General features: G+C 51.4%; 1 protein-coding gene across 1 annotated transcript in view; it reads right to left on the bottom strand.

Moving 5' to 3' along the window:
• Positions 1–17,912, bottom strand: part of LOC146808624 (NACHT, LRR and PYD domains-containing protein 12-like) — a 730,950-nt gene that overhangs the window by 594,143 nt on the left and 118,895 nt on the right. The gene's annotated exons all lie outside the window — the stretch shown is intronic.

Here is a 17,912-nt window from a genome sequence, read left to right as displayed (position 1 = left end):
TCGACCTTAGACCCGGTAGCTAGAGCGTTGCCGAGTTGCTTGAGGGCGACAGCGGCAGCTGCGGTGTCTATTCGACAATCCGCAGGTCTGGTCATGGATAATATGCTCATAGTGATGGTTCCGCATGCAGTTGACACTCTCCTGAATCGGACAAAAACTCAACATCTGACGAGTGCAAGGTTGTCTGGGTATGAGCTGACCCTTTTGGCAAGTCATATACAGATCAAGAGTTGTAATGTACTGAATCCGGCGACATTGTTGCCGACTAATATGGAATCAGATGATGTACCACCACATGATTGTTATTTACGAACTGAGGAAGAAACAAAGGGTCGTGTGGACCTGAAAAACACTCCATTGACAGATCCCGATGGTACTTTGTATGTTGATGGTTCCTGTTTTAAATTGCCGAATGGCGATGTGACGACCGCGTATGCTGTAGTGACGTTGAGCACGGTTGTGGAAACTGCGAGATTGAATCAGAATTCAGCGCAAGCGGCAGAGTTGATTGCATTGACAAGAGCATGTGTTTTGTCTAAGGGAAAGCGAGTGAATGTGTTTACCGACAGTCAGTATGCATTCGGTGTTGCGCACAGTTTTGGTCGATTGTGGAGAGAAAGAGGATTTATGACATCGCATGGTACGAAGATCCAACACGGGCAGCTCGTGAATGATCTTTTGGATGCACTTACATTGCCTAAACAGGTGGCGATCGTTAAATGTAGTGCGCATCGAAAAGTGACGGATGATGTTGGTCGTGGCAATGCATTTGCGGACGAGATTGCTAAGGAAACGGCTAAGAATCTTGCAACCCGAATGTATGTGACAAGTTCAGCGAGATGGTCGACGGGAACTGGTATGTGTGAAGACACTGTTGAGAGTGTGAAAGCAATTCAGAACGAGGCCACTGAAGCTGAAAAGACCAAGTGGAAAGAAAGCACGGGAAAGTTGGATATGCATGGATGTTGGGTTGACTTGTCGGAACGTCAGAGGTGGATGTTACCGGATGCGTATGTATTAGCTGTCGTGACGATGGTTCATGGGTTGTCACATATTAGTGCGAAAGGTATATGTAAGTTCTTGTCCCCTGTATGGAAGAATGATGGTATTGCTAAATGTGCTGAGAGAGTGGTTAAAAATTGTATGGTGTGTTTGATGCATAATCCTGGCAAGGGCACCCCCACTCCACCTGGTCATTTTGCTCCCCCTGTTTGTCCCTTTGAGGTTATCCAACTGGATTTCATCCATATGGAGAGATGCAATAATCTGAAGTATGTTTTAGTTGTGGTTTGTGCGTTCTCCAGATGGATTGAGGCCTATCCTCTTAAGGATAACACTGCCCTGTCCACAGCGAAAGTCCTACTGAAGGAATACTTTCCTCGGTATGGAATGCCACGGATTGTGTGGTCAGATAATGGAAGTGAGTTCGTGGGAAGTGTGATGCAGAGTGTATGTAAGGGCCTTGGAATTCGGCAGAAATTCCATAGCGCTAATCATCCTCAGGCAGCGGGTTTAGTTGAAGGGTACAATGGTACCCTGAAGCTGAAACTTGCAAAGATACAAGCTACGACTGGTCTATCATGGCCTGATGCCTTGCCTCTGGCTCTCCTATCAACCAGAGCGACTACACTCTCGAGTAGGGCTCAGCCCATATGAGATTGTGTTCGGCCGCCCTGCGAACATTTGGGGAGTCCCGAGACCTAAGGCCTTTGATAGTCTTGAGTATCCAATGCTAATTGATTATCTTCATGATCTGACTACTAAATTAAGGTTAATTCACCAACAGGTCTTTGAAGCTCTACCGGCACAGACAGAGGGTCCTGGACATCGGCTCCGGCCAGGCGATTGGGTCGTTACCCGAAATTTTGGCCGAAAACGTAACTTGGAGCCGAGATTTGTGGGACCCTTCCAAGTGTTATTGACAACGAGGACTGCAGTTCGGTTGGAAGGCAGAAAGAACTGGGTACACGCTGGCCACACGAAAAAAGTACCAATCCCCTCACCAACAGATGGTTGGGTGAGAACTGGGATTGTGGCAACGGAAACTGAGACCCCTTTATGCTTTGTGCCGTTTAGTGATGCTCAACCTGTAGGAGACAATTCATTGCTGCTAGACACACCTGTGGAGTCATCAGTCGTAGAGAACTCAAGGTCTGAATCGTCGTCCACTCCACCGAACACTGTTTCACCAGCTGAACAATTGTTTGTAGAGCAGACTCGACCTGGAAGAAATCGATACTTTCTTCGTCCACGTAGCAAGGACTAATAACATTTTGTTTTATATTTTCCTTTACTGGTGCTACGAACATTACGAACAATTACATCCTTTCTTTTTGAGTTTCTTTTTATGTGCTTTTTGCAGCTAAGAGATTTGTATTAAAGCTGAGCGTTTAAGAAAACCTACCATCCGGGTTAACCGTAGGGCCGTGCGGGTACTCCTTTCTGTTTAGCAGGTTTCTGACACTAGGTCGGTTACTTTTGTCGACTCCTGGGAACTCCTGGGAATTGATAATCGCTACTCAGAACGAAGTGCGTCAAGTACGTCACGGACGGTTTTTAGAGGATGGCATTCTCTAAGCTGTTGGAAGTAGAAAGGATGTCGGCGCAAAGATCAAAATTGCATAAGATTGTACGAACAAAATGTTTTCTGTTTCAGGTATTCCTACTGTTTCTGACTGTGTCTATGCTATTGGTGGGCGGAGTGTATTTTGGAATACAGTCGTTATTACCTTCTGTTTCACCTACTCTTTCTCCTAAACTAAGCTCCATTACCACTGTTTCTCCACATTCTTTTCATCCCCTGCCTCAACATGAACAGGTTAGACGTGCGGAATTCATGAATAACTCCTTCGTTCAACTCCTACATCAGCATCAGTTGGTGATGAATACTACCAACTGTTGGGTGTGTGGGTTAATGTCACATACCATGGATAGGGGTATTCCGTATCTGGTTCTTCCTTATAGCTCCCAAGGGTCAGCTTGAGCATTCCAAACTATGTTCCGTAGTGCACTAGATTCCTACCCCAGTCGAGAGCCACGCTCTGCAAACTTCGGTCCTGGTCCGTACCACAAGCCTTTGGCGATAGCGATTGCTGATTTAGATAGAGATGTTTTTGATGCATCGCTTATTCCAGATGAAGAGGTGCGAGCCTATAAGGATCTGAGTGAGGCTGAGTATAGTACGTCAGTGGGTGATAGACAGCTCAAGAGTTCGTCCCCAATATGGATCGTACCCCACCTCGGTAATTTCTGCTTGAAAGGTTTGGGTCAAAATCCGAGAGCACAACTTGGGAACAGTGCTTGTACTGACACGTATGTCCTACCGATGCTCTCTTCCCCTGTTTTTCTGACTGCTAAGGGCACTTATTTCGTATGTTATGAATGTGCATATACATGGTTACCCCGTGATTTCTCGGGTACCTGTTATATTGCGAATCTTTTACCACCGACTTTTTCGGTTGCCTCAGACTATCACAAGACTAGAATTGTGAGAGGCGTTATTAGCAAAGAGGACACTGCCGGTCAAGAAGCAGGAGACTTCTTTAAGGGTTTCTTGCCGTTTTGGGGACCTATGGTTAATAGTAGGAACCTAAGACAGTTGACCCGTGTAGTCGAGTCGACTGCTAACATAACTGCGAGTGCTCTTGGTAATTTAACAGCCGAACTTCAGGCGGATAGACTCATGACGTTGCAGAACCGTATGGTTCTAGACTTTGTTCTTGCAGATAGAGGTGGTGTGTGTAAAGTTCTCCATTCGAGCTGTTGCATTTTCATTCCTGACAATGCTCCAACTGTTTACCAAGCCATCTCGAAGTTGCACAAGATCTCCGAGTCCATACACGTGGACGAAGGTAATTGGACACTTCTAGGATGGTTATGGGGCCTGATATCCACTTGGGGTTGGAAGATTCTGATGATCGTAGGGGTTGTTGTAACGTTTCTATTCACGTGTTCTCTTTGCGTGCAGTGCGGTCCTGCCTTATGTGGCCTTTGTGCTACAACGTGTATAAGACGGCCATCTGTTACCAAGGAGACATTGATGGATAGAATGATGTTCCAGCAGCAGCTGAACGATTTGATGAATATTGAAATTGATTCCGATCTCGACTAGTGCTTGCCTACATGAGGGCAAAAGGAGCGTCTGAGGTTCCGTGCGAGACGGAACGACACTTTTTGGGTGTGGTCGAATATGGATGAGTTTGGTATCGACGAACCGCAAATGACGAGTTTAGTGGGTGTACGCGGTTTCGCTACGCAACCACGCATGGTTCGTCTCATTTTTGGGTTTGTCCATCCGAACCCTCGGGTTCCATTTTAGATGCGGCATCCATCTTGTCTCTTGCCCTCAAGTAGCCAGCGAACGGACCTTGTCCGCTCTGTGACCCTGGGATTCCCAAGCTTACACTAAGGACACGTGTTTCTTTGAGGGTGACTTTTATGATAGGGGAAATGACACGGCAAAGGCAGATGGCCCGCTCAAGGCTCATCTTACCGTGCTGGTCTATTGTTTCAGTCGTGCATGCATTGGGCACGAGGTCTTTGATCCTGTAATCAAGTTTCCGTTATTACTCCCAACACTCTTTTCCAATCTGTCGTGCATCCTTGTTCTTTCTTTGCATCTGTTTCTGTCCCTTCTCCTAATGTGTTTACGGTCAGAATGGAATGTGTTTAAATGCGGGGATAATGTGCTTTTACAGTTGGGAACCGGCAATGCTGCTGTAATTATGTTCCGGCCTCCTGAAACATGAACGCGACTCTTTTGAAGTTTATTGTGAGAACTGAGTTGTAACCTTTGTTTGCCATGTTGTGCAATGGCAAAAATATGTATAAAAGGAGTGATCCACTTTTGCAATTCGAAGCAGTCTCCTAGAACCTACATGTTGTGTACTTCTTGCGATTTCTGTATCCCTGCAGTAAATAAATGCCGATCTTTGACGTCGCTGGAAGTGTCCCGTGTCTCTGTGTTTTGTACGCCAGAACAGGTAACCCACGAAGGTTTCAGGTGTTGTCCCCTGGCACCGCTGGGTCTTAGAATAACCCAGTCCTTCAATAGGGATCGAGGGTGAAGGAAATAATGTGCTGATCCTGCAACAAACTTCCAGTCTTATGATTAGGGTTGCCAGCTCATTATTTTGATGCCCGATACAGGCCAAAAATAATTACCTGAGGGTACTTGAAACAACAAATATAAATAGAAAACACTTTAATTGTGTTCTAGGGCTGCCTGAATGATCTATGACTGCTAATTAAAGGGAACAAAGACAGAAAAGTCACATTACAAATGAATACATACATTTTTATCTATAACCCTATTTAGTGTCAATACGAGGTCTGTCAGTGTCTTTAAACACATGGCTGGCATTTCTCTTTGGCAACCCTACTTTATATTCCTTTTCGTGAAAAGCATTCTCACACTTCTACAGCAGTAAATGTAAATTTCAAAAGGAAGGAATAGGCAGAATGGGGGGGCCTCTTTTTTTGGTCACAGCATGCCTAGGCTTTCGGGTGTCATCCTTCCTCAGGCCCATGGTTTGTGCTACTTGCATTCTCTAGTCATGCCTTGCCTATGCTCTCCTATTCCCACATACCTGCACTCGTTGAGGCTACCCTGGTTGTACGGATACTGTACTTTCATGTTTGTCCACGGCATTGCCCTACATATGTCCCAGAAATCAATGTCTATTCTCTATCTCTCCCCCCTCCCTCTCTCCCACCCCTCTCTTGCCACCCCCTTCTCTCTCTCTGCTCCACCTAACATGGTATCACCTTGCCTGTGTTACCCCATCTTACTCTGGATTGCTCGCGGGCCTGAATGTCTGCATGTAGAGGCCCCCTGTTCTCACCACATTAAATGCGTCAATTCATCAAGGGCTGGCCTGTCAGACTTATGCAGAATGTGTGTAGGAAGCGAAAGTAGCCAAACTCCTGCTGAAATCTCGGGAGCCTAAAGGAACAGACACAAATGCCAGAGTCCATCAAGCACGTCCTAGCAGCAGCAAACTGGGCTCTGAATTTTACAAGCTGCCCGAGTGACTGTAAACACACGTCTGCCTCCATTTCTGAGCGCTCAGTGACGTGAACTGAGGCGGCTGTTCAGACTGGAACAAGAGGATCTAATGCCAGGCAGGACAACAGATGAAACAGTCACTTCTTCAGCAAGCCAGGGCAGAGAGAGAAGAGAGGATATATGGGAGGAAAAGAAATAAAAGGGAAGAAGGAAGTAGCAGGAGGGATAATTGAAGATGAAAGACTGTAAACAAAGCAGTTTCGATATATGAATGCTGTTTAGTGCTCACTGGCCTTTTGCTTCTTGCTCATGGGTTATGTGTTTTTTGGTCATTGAGATCTAAGAACTCTCTTCCTTCCACATTTCAGATTTAAAGGATAGGTCGATGGTTGTGCTTGTTTCCAAAGACCTCAAACCCAAAGTATAACTAAGAAATTAAACTCTGAGCTAGGTAAAACACCCCTTCACCTTTAAGAACAAATTCATCATTTTTCATCATCTTCCCATCTTGTGGTTTCAGCAGAATTATTAGTGACTATGAAGTGGGATAGAACTTATATTTTATTGCCTCGGAGGAGACAATCTTGAGAAGATTATACCGGTCTTGGCACACACAGAAGAAGCAGCTCACATAACACCCTCACAATAAACAAGACTATCTTGAAGCAGTTGAATAAGATAGACATGCACTTTGCAGGATCTGTTAAATACGAATAACAATTATGCTTTTAAGTAAAAGGCTAAGTTTATCTGCCATCAAGAAGTCTTTAATGGCAAGGTGGCTTAGGCTTCCTAAATGTCACAGAGGAGGGGATCTAGAGTGTTTCTACGTTTGCAAAGCTAAACAGGCCCAAAGCATCAGCATATACTAAACTCCAAGCATTTGAACATGGCAGCTGCTTTCAATTCTACATACACACCGCATCTTTGATTATATTCTACAGTCTTGCATTTCTGCCTCTCTTGGTGTTATATGACCAACAATACTCATTTAACATCCTCTGTGTGAAGTGTGTAAGTTAACCCTGTCCTCAGAGAGTTGTCTGGTTTTGCATACCAAACACATGGAAAGGCATCTCATCACTACAAAACAGGATGACGTTATATGCTCCACTATAAGATACAGATCGTCTAAGGTTCTGTGGCTATCATACTGTTGAAAAACGTTGCAGCCACATTCACAGATTCACGCCAGCCACTTCTCTGAGACTCTCCACTCAGAGTCCGAAGTCGAACTCGGCTGAGCGGCACCAGGGCAGTGGCTCGCCTGCCGTTTTGGACCACTACTCCTGGTGATAGAATGATACCCTCCTGGGATAATGCACTTTAATGATGTGTTTGACCCCGCCCTTTTTTGTGGTGTTCCATGATCCAAAGCTATCTCTACAGTCCCTACTCCCTTGCCTTGTCATCTCAGTTATCCCCTAAAGAGCTTCTGCAACGTATTTTAAAATCTCGAATGAATTATGTTATTATTGGTTTTATGTATAGTGTTTTTTTATCGGTCTTATGCTCACTAGTGTTCTTTTTTTATACAATTGTAAAGATTTTAATCATACAATAGTATTACCTTCTGGCACCCAGCGTAATATAAGGCTGCTCTCTAATGGCGAGGGTGTCTCCCGATGCCCCCTGCTGGTCTAATGCTGTCTCCACATCACAACCCATTGCAGCTGACAGCACCAGCCCTCAGCTATCTGGGTCCCACCCTGTTTCCTACCCACGCTCGCGCTGGGGGCCTCTCATCTCTTTGGCACTTGAGGGGAAACATTGAAGCTTTGCTGCCCCTCCCAGGTCCACCTACTCTACTGCTTTCAGCACTACTGCCGGCACTCGCTCCTCCATCCCTGCTCCCCCCTCTCCAATCTAATCGACATCCAGCCCTCCTGCCACTGCTAAGGGATATTTCCCGCCATCTCCCTTCTGCGCCTCAGGGCAGGGGACCTTCAGCGAGCAGCTATCTTCTTGGTGGCAAGCCATATCCCTCTGGGGTATAACATTTTATAATACAGTAAATATCATGTTTTTCTGTTTCCATGAAAGCAAATAATCCACTCAACCTTCTAAACATCTAATCCTCCTCAATTCTATCTGCCCTTTAATGTATTCATTCAAATATCCATCCGTCTGTCAACACCATACCATCTGCCTATCTTTCTGTCCTTCCTTCAGTCTGTCTGCTTTTCCGTCCAGTCACTCAAGCTGTACATCCTTCCATCCACAATCTGATGAATCCACCTAGCTTTCTAATATTTCTGCCCGTCACTTAATTAACCCAACTGCTGCTCTGTATTTCATTATCCATCTGTCCTCTAGTCTATCCATTTATCCTTATGAACATCTATCAATAAATGTCCATCGTTTGCCATTCCTTTCTCTAACTTTTCTTTAGTGTAACTTCAAGTCAGCCCTTTCACTCAACCATTGATCTGTAGTGTATTACTTGGTCTGCCCATCCATTCATCCGCTTTTGTTTTTCCTTTCATTGCAGAAGTCAGTCTATCAGATACTCATCCATCCATCAGTCCATCTATGCATTCATCCCTCCAACGCCGCATTCTTTGTCAGTCCAGTTACCCCGTTCCATCTGTCTGCCTCTTTATTTCCATTTAAAAATTAATATTTTGACACTGGTCTTTCAAAAAACGTGCAGGTTGTTAACATCAACGGATCCCGCTATTTATTGAAATCGCTTAAACATTAATTTGTGTTTAATTTGTTTGTGTACGGGTGTGCCTATTGCGGTGCTTATCTCTACACCCACCAAAGGCACAGCCTGAGACTGCACAGCGGCTTCATAATCATTAGATCCTCGTCCGAGTCCTGAGCAGGACACGACATACTCACTCACTTTAGGCCTGGCTGGCCTGCAGCTTTGGAGGCGAGCACCAGCCCTCAGCTATCTGGGTCCCACCAGGCTATTTCATAACCCACGCTCACGCTGGGGGCCTCTCATCTCATTGGCACTTGAGGGGGAAGGGGAACATTGAAGCTTTGCTGCCCCGACCCGGCTCCCAGGTCCACCTACTCTACTGCTTTCAGCAACACTACTACCGGTACTTGTTCCTCCATCGATGCCCCCCCCACCCCAATCTCATCATCGACATCCAGCCCTGCCAGTGCTAAGGGATATTTCCGGTTCCCGCCATCTCCCTTCTGCGCCTCTCTATACCCACAAAGGCAAAGCCTGAGAATACACAGACGGCTAAGATGATCCTCCGAGTCCTGAGCAGGACACGACATACTCACCTTCGGCCTGGCTGGCGGCTGGCCTGCAGCTTTGGAGGCGAGCGGGGCCGGCAGCAAGACTGGGCGAGGCACTGGCACAGTGCAGGCTAGCGCTAGCCACCAGGTAGGGGCTAGTACTCTTCGAGGACCACGGAGGCCGCACCCTTCGTCTCCACGGCGGCCGCACCCTTCTTCTGTTCTCAGGCAATACAAAAGTCACGCGCACATTTAATTTCAATGCGCATGACAACATTGGCATGCCGCACGCATTAGACACCAGCCCCGCCCCCACCCTGAATACCGCGGTACCGCGGCGCGCAGTTACAACAACTAGTCTGCGCACCGCCACACCCACGCACGACGCACCATTTTAATTCAGCCGGCCCGGGCGTACTGCGCAGTGCGCACCAACTATTTAATTATTTAAAAAAGGCTCAGGCAGGCCGGCAGGGCGTGCGCACGCCACACGGCACCATAATTAATGCTTTCTGGAGCGTGGGGGCCCCCTGCGGGGGCCTGTGTTAATACGCCCCTTTAATGCTTAGAGGCCGTCACCATCGTCTGTGGCGTGCGGCGCACTCTTTAATTTAGGCTTGCTTGCACTTTGCACAGTCGTCTTCCTCTGCTGAGTGAGGGGGCCCCTAGACCGAGGGGGCCCCCCTGCACTGCGGGGGCTGAGGGAGCCTGTGTTACGCCCCTGGTAAATAGGCATCCTTGCCTAATACCACACTCTTCTTCACAAGAAAAAGTACAAAACACAAATTGAAGAATTGTGGCCTCGACCTGTTGTAAATGTGTTTTGTGCATTGCTAATACATTTCTTTTTCTCCCAATTCAGAACAAAAGCGCCTCCATCTTGTCACATCACATGAATACTAGTCACGGGTGCGCTCGTCTGGAGATAGATTCTCACCTAATTAGGATTTGAGTACAACAGTACAAACGTTAATGTTGGACATGTCCCTTTCAACTCTTCCTAGCTGCAAATTCTCCACCCCCTGTGCTTTCTCTAGGGTGACGTGACACTGGCAGCCTCCACGGTGTGACCTGGCAATGAAATCCTATGCAGTAGGGTACAATGATTTTATTTGATGCCAGTGGCCATGTTGATGGGATATGGGGAGACGGAGGAATGGGGGCTCCTCCCTCTTCCCTCCTGCCCACAGTGCCATTGAATGGCGCAGAGGCCTTCATTGTAAACCGGTCTTACACCAGGGTCAGTTATGCACCGCTGGCTGCCAGCACCCTAGAGGTTCGGAGGATTGCACAAGTGGGCACTTCACAAACACACACAGCACTCGGCTATACACACACCGAAGTCAAACTTCCATGCACAGGCATGGCATTCTGTGAACTTTGTTCCATCTTCTTGTTTTATTTGTTCTCAGATTTATTCTTTGAGTGTATGTCTCATTTGTTGCCTCTGTGAGTACCACAAATGCTCAGCACAACCCTCTGATAAGCCTAAACTGCTCGCCCGCACTGCCGCAAAAGAGAGCATTTAATGTTATCATGTTTACCTATGTAAACCAATAAGGGTTGCCTGGACTCTCTGCACAATGTACTTCGTTTTAGTGCACTATATAGAGAGCCAGCCTCCTACAGACAGTATCACGTGGCAGCGGGGTAAGGCATCCAAACAGAGGATGTGAAGTAGCCAAACGCCCGGCCACCTAACATGGCTTTCCTGATCCGTGGAATAATAAAGCAAGGTCAAGATTTGCAAAGGGAGGATGTGACCTAACCGCTACTGCGGTCGACCTTGAAGCTCGGGAACTCGGCAGGGACGCTCAACATCCTGTGATTCTTGGCGAATCACTTAATCTTCCCTTGCCAAACAAATAAAATTAATGTGTCCGTCTGTAATGTAACTGGTGCTCGTGCAAAGCGCTCTGATACCTTCGGGTCGAGTTCACGCTATATAAAACTATAAAACAAAAAGGTAACTCACACTTTTGAGTAATCTACGAGATTACAACTTTTTGGCTATTCACAAAATCCTACCATAACTTGCCTTTAACTTCCTTCCACTATCTTTCAACTGTCCTCCCTACCCCTGGTGCGCTCCCCCTACCCCTGCTGCGGTCCCCCCTACCCCTGCTGCGGTCCTTCCTACCCCTGCTTCGGTCCCCCCCACCCCTGCTGCGGTCCTCCCTACCCCTGCTGCGGTCCTCCCTACCCCTGCTGCAGCCCCCCCACCCCTGCTGCGGTCCTCCCTACCCCTACTGCGGTCCCCCTACCCCTGCTGTGGTCCCCCCACCCCTGCTGCGGTCCTCCCTAACCCTGCAAACGGTCCCCCCCACCCCTGCTGCGGTCCCCCCCACCCCTGCTGCGGTCCTCCCTACCCCTGCTGCGGTCCTCCCCACCCCTGCTGCGGTCCTCGTACCCCTTCTGCGGTCCTCCCTACTGCACTCCCCCTACCCCTGCTGCGGTCCCCCCACCCTTGCTGCGGTCCTCCCTACCCCTGCTGCGGTCCTCCCTACCCCTGCTGCGGTCCCCCCTACCCCTGCTGCGGTCCCCCCTACCCCTTCTGCGGTCCTCCCTACCCCTGCTGCGGTCCCCACACCCCTGCTGCGGTCCCCCCCAGCCCAGCTGCGGTCCCCCCACCCCTGCTGCGGTCCTCCCTACCCCTGCTGCGGTCCTCCCTACCCCTGCTGCGGTCCTCCCTACCCCTGCTGTGGTCCCCCCTACCCCTTCTGCGGTCCTCCCTACCCCTGCTGCGGTCCTCCCTACCCCTGCTGCGGCTCCCCCTACCCCTTCTGTGGTCCTCCCTACCCCTGCTGCGGTCCTCCCTACCCCTGCTGCGGTTCCCCCTACCTCTGCTGCGGTCCCCCCTACCCCTGCTGAAGTCCTCCCTACCCCTGCTGCTGTCCCCCCTACCCCTGCTGCGGTCCTCCTACCCTGCTGCAGTCCCCTCTACCCCTGCTGCAGTCCCCCTACTGCGGTCCCCCTACCCCTGCTGTGGTCCCCCCACCCCTGCTGCGGTCCTTCCTAACCCTGCTGCGGTCCCCCCACCCCTGCTGCGGTCCCCCCCACCCCTGCTACAGTCCCCCCTACTCCTGCTGCAGTCCTCCCTACCCCTGCTGCAGTCCCCCTACCACTGCTGCGTCCTCTCTACCCCTGCTGCGGTCCCCCTACCCCTGCTGTGGCTCCCCTGCCCCTGCTGCGGCTCCCAAACCCCTGCTGTGGCTCCCCTACCCCTGCTGCAGTCCTTGCTACCCCTGCTGCGGTCCGCCTACCCCTGTTGTGGTCCCTCTACCCCTGCTGCGGTCCCCCTACCCCAGCAGCTGGTCCCCCTAGCCCTGCTGCGGTCCCACTTCCCCTGCTACAGTCCCTCTACCCCTGCTGCGGTCGTCGCTACCCCTGCTGCGGTCCTCTCTACCCCTGCTGCGGTCCCCCCTACCCCTGGTGCGGCTCCCCTACCCCTGCTGCGGCTCCCCTACCCCTGCTGCGGCTCCCCTACCCCTGCTGCGGTCCGCCTACCCCTGTTGCGGTCCCTCTACACCTGCTGCGGTCCCCCTACCCCAGCAGCTGGTCCCCCTAGCCCTGCTGCGGTCCCACTACCCCTGCTACAGTCCCTCTACCCCTGCTGCGGTCGTCGCTACCCCTGCTGCAGTCCTCCCAACCGCTGCTGCGGTCCCCCCTACCCCTGCTGCGGTCCATCCTACCCCTGCTGCGGTCCTCCCTAACCCTGATGCGGTCCTCCCTACCCCTGCTGCGGTCCTCCCTACCCCTGCTGCGGTCCTTCCTACCCCTGCTGCGGTCCCCCCTACCCCTGCTGCGGGCCTCCCTACCGCTGCTGCGGTCCTCCTACCCCTGCTGCAGTCCCTCTACCCCTGCTGCGGTCCTCCCTACCCCTGCTGCGGTCCTCCTAGCCTGCTGCGGTCCCTCTACCCCGCTGTGGTCCACCCTACCCCTACTGCGGTCCCCTCTACCCCTGCTGCGGTCCCCTCTACCCCTGTTGTGGTCCTCCCTACCCCTGCTGCGGTCCTCCCTACCCCTGCTGCAGTCCTCCCTACCCCTGCCGCGGTCCCCCTAACCCCTGCTGCGGTCCCCCCTACCCCAGCTGCGGTCCTCCCTACCCCTGCTGCGGTCCCCCGCTACCCTTACTACGGTCCTCCCTACCCATGCTGCGGTCCCACCTACCCCTGCTGCGGTCCCCCTACCCCTGCTACGGTCCTCCCTACCCATGCTGCGGTCCCCCCTACCCCTGCTTCAGTCCTCCCTACCCCTGCTATGGTCCCCCCTACCCCTGCTGAAGTCCCCCCTACCCCTGCTACAGTCCCTCTACCCCTGCTACAGTCCTCCCTACCCCTGCTACAGTCCTCCCTACCCCTGCTGAGGTTCCCCCCTATCCCTGCTACAGTCCTCCCTACCCCTGCTGCGGCCCCCCCTACCCCTGCTACAGTCCTCCCTACCCCTGCTGCGGTCCCCCTACCCCTGCTACAGTCCCCCCTACCCCTGTTACAGTCCCCCTACCACTGCTGCGGTCCCTCTACCCCTGCTGCTGTCCATCCTACCCCTGCTGCGGTCCTCCTTACCCCTGCTGTGGACCCCCTACCCCTGATGCGGTCCCTCCTACCCCTGCTGCGGTCCCCCCTACCCCTGCGGCGGTCCCCACTACCCCTGCTGCGGTCCCCCTACCCCTGCTGCGGTCCTTCCTACCCCTGCCGCGGTCCCCCCTACCTTTGCCGCGGTCCCCCCACCTCTGCCGTGGTCCCTCCACCTCTGCTGCGGTCCCTCTACCCCTGCTGCGGTCCCCTCTACCACTGCTGCGGTCCCCCTACCCCTGTGCGGTCCCCCTACCCCTGTTGCGGTCCCTCTGCCCCTGCTGCGGTCCCTCTGCCCCTGCTGCGTTCCCTCTACCCCTGCTGCGTTCCCTCTACCCCTGCTGCGTTCCCTCTACCCCTTCTGCGTTCCCTCTACCCCTGCTGCGTTCCCTCTACCCCTGCTGCGGTCCCCCTACCCCTGCTGCGGTTCCTCTACCCCTGCTGCGTTCCCCCCTACCCCGGCTGCGGTCCCCCCTACCCCAGCTGCGGTCCCCTCTACCACGGCTGCGATCCCTCCTACCCCTGCTGCGGTCCCTCCTCACCCTGCTGCGGTCCATCCTACCCCTGCTGCGGTCCATCCTACCCCTGCTGCGGTCCATCCTACCCCTGCTGCTGTCCCCCCTACCCCTGCTGCTGTCCCCTCTACCCCCGCTGCGGTCCTCCCTACCCCCGCAGCGGTCCCCCCTACCCCCGCAGCGGTCCCCCCTACTCCTGCTGCGGTCCTCCCTACCCCTGCTGCGGTCCCCCCTACCCCGGCTGCGGTCCCCTCTACCCCTGCTGCGGTCCCCTCTACCCCTGCGGCAGTCCCCTCTACCACTGCTGCGGTCCCCTCTACCCCTGCTGCAGTCCCTACCCCGGCTGCGGTCCCCTCTACCCCTGCTGCGGTCCCTCTACCCCTGCTGCGGTCCCTCTACCCCTGCTGCGGTCCCCTCTACCCCTGCTGCGGTCCCCCCTACCCCTGCTGCGGTCCCCCCTACCCTGGCTGCGGTCCCCTCTACCTCTGCTGCGGTCCTCTCCACCCCACATTTAACGCACGCTAAGAGGGAATGGTAAATGTGCGCATTATGTCAGACAGAAGTGGGAATGCCACGTGTAATTCCAGTCCACACTGTAATTCTCTATTCCATGGGGATTGACTCATGATAGCAGGAATTCCATGAGGTAGTGACACACACGAGCAATAAATCTGGACACTGCAAGTTTCTTTATGGAATTCCTCTAGACTCGTAATGTGACAACGAGGCATCGACAAGGCAGTGTCTAAAATATGAATTATCTCTGAAGAAAGTGAGCCGTGCAACTCGCTCACAGCAGCACAGGGGGTGACACAGTCACTGCAGCCACAGAAGTGCCATGAAACAAAGTGCCGAGCGTGGCGCAGCGCTGCGCAATACAAGATAACGCCAAACACACCCACAAACTAAATGCTCCACCAAGGGTACAATGTGATTTCCTGTGTTTTATGCTGTGCATCCCTGACAGGAAGTAACATGCTACCCTTTTTAGGTCTCGGCTAGCGAAGGCTGCGCTTGCGCAGTCTCGCTCGCAAGATATAATGACTTGGAGAAGAGGGGCTTGAACCCGCCCCTCTTCTCCCCTCTTCTCCATTGGCTGGCCTCTTGAATGCTGGCCAGCCATTGGAGAAGAGGTTCGTCACTCCGAACAGGCCCCGTCCTTTTCGGAGTTGGGGGCGTGTTTTTTGCAACTTTTCTAATTATCTCCTCCAGCCAATGGCAAGAGGACAACACGCCCCCGAATCCGAAAGCGCCGCTGCCTTTCTCCGAGGCATTTCTGCTTCGCCTCGGAGAAAGGCGGTGGTGTGTGTGGAACGTCTTATGCCAAATGTGCTTTACTTTCGAAGAATACACCACATTACAGCATTCTTTTTAGTCATGTGAGAACGTTATATAGCAATATGAGGAGTCCATAGATTTTAACTGGCGTGGAGAGATTGGTGGTCTGTAGACAACTCTACACTGTGGCTGCACCCCCAGCCGAGTCTTGGGGTTCACCGGAAGAGCAATAATAACAAGCTACAGCACCTCCAATGGGCTCAGAGATGTGGAAACCGCTGGTAGGGAACAAGGTCAGTAGGGTGTTGGACAGCTCCCCGCTCGCTGTTACGACTTTCATTCATACACCCTAAAATTTAAATATAACTGGTCAGGCACATCATTCGTATTTGTTAGTTATTAAACGAGAACCGTATCCTCCAAACTTGGAAATTACTACCTTGATGAAATCAATAAATTTCAGTACTTCACATAGAAAGCAAATACTTCCTGTCAGGACGGGCCTCCTCTGCCTCAAATCACCGGATGTCTGGCAGTGATGCGTAGCAACGGGAAACTGACTTGAGGAGAAGAGGCCGTGCGCAGCACGCCGTTCGAAGCAGGCGCGTGGAGACATGTTCTCCTTCAAAACAATGGAAGAATGTTGACGCGCATAAAAAATACGTTTATTTCATGCCTCTTCTCATCCACTTTGGCTGCTGATCAGGTGCTCTCGCTTTACTCTGCTGCAGCAGATGTTGGCGTCTTTGTTGTAATAACACATGGGGTTGAAATGAGTGCCCCTCTCGTTAACACACCATTTTGGGATGTTCTCGCCATCTCTGAAATGCATCTCCGGGGTCGAACATCTTTCGTTGGAGAATTTATCGACACTCAATAAAAATCTCAACAGACTACCCAAGCCGCTCCTGGCAAAGAGGCTGCAGCCTTTAGGTACACTGATCCCGGAAGTCATCGAACAGCTGCTCCCAACGGAGAAACCGTGTCGGTACGGGTACCTGCTTGGGTGTCATGATAAAGCCCATTCCACGGCTAACCAGATGCAGTACTCCTCAAGTTTTCCTTCAAGATGGCCGCCGCAGTTGATGGGAGACTGACCGATTAGTCCTGTTTCTTTGTCAGTGAAGATTTTAACCAGTAACCGGCGGGCAAGTTGGGGAACGGTGTCACCACGCTCGTTGTGGGCAGCAGAGGTAACGGCCTCTGGCTGTCTTTATCAAAGGAACCGGATTAAGGTGAGTGAAAAGAGGGGGCTCTACTCCAAGGAGTTAGAGTGCAGAGTCAAGCGGAATGGGGTGGGGGCTAAATTATTGTGCATATATGGTTGCACTGTGTTACAGGGGGGGTTATAAAAGTGAGAGAATGATATTTGCAGGGTGAGTGGTTCTGCTCACAGTAACAGACACCGGCCCTGGGGCTATGCTTGCCGGGCAACCCGCTCAAATGGCATTTGTTACCAGAGCTTACCATTTCATAACTTGAAAACTACAATTAAACAAAAAAAAAACATTTGGAGCGCTGGCACGATGTCTGCGCAGCTAAAGGAGTTTAGGACTTGTTCATTCTAGCGCAGGAGTAATGTAATGGCCTGCACATGGGTTCTGCTTTGATTTTTAAGCGTGCCGTGATATTTTGATGGCATGGCGTAAATACGCTATAATTGATGATCTGTTGGCAATTAGCGCACAGAGTTTCCTGATTGCACCGATTACATATAAATCCAATTTCTTTACCTGCAATAGACGCGCTGTAAACAAATCACACGTGATATATTACGTTTAGCTGTTTTTTAGGTCTCGGCTAACAGCTCAGATTGGCCTGATGTCTTACATACAATGAACAATTACCGCAAAGCTGTCATTAACGCGCGCAGCAACCCAAACAATGGGGACTAGCTTATCCTAGTGACGCCAGCACAAGCACATGGGACGTTACACTCACAAGCCGGCTGATGGAGCGCAGATGGCTGTGTGTGTGTGTGGGTGGCTCTGTGTGTGTGTGGGTGGCTCTGTGTGCGTGTGGGAGGCTCTGTGTGTGTGGCTCTGTGTGGGTGGCTTTTTTTGTAGGTGGCTCTATGCGTGGTGGCTTTGTCTGTGTGTGGGTAACTCTGTGTGTGTGTAGGTGGCTATGTGAGTGGCTCTGTGTGTGTGGGTGGCTTTGTGTGTGTGGCTCTGTGTGTGGGTGCAAATGCAATATGTCTCGCATTTGAGAGTGATTAAGCTATTGACATTGTAAATAACAATGCCGTTTCTTTAAATGTTTTAAAAACAAAAATAATGTCATGAGCAATGCCAATAGCTCTAACTTTAACAATGCCGAGACCATTGTATTGTA

This window comes from Triturus cristatus, chromosome 8 (assembly GCF_964204655.1).
Source record: "Triturus cristatus chromosome 8, aTriCri1.1, whole genome shotgun sequence".
NCBI lineage: Eukaryota > Metazoa > Chordata > Amphibia > Caudata > Salamandridae > Triturus > Triturus cristatus.
Note: the sequence above shows the minus strand (reverse complement) of the source record. Positions and strands in the feature narration are given on the sequence as shown.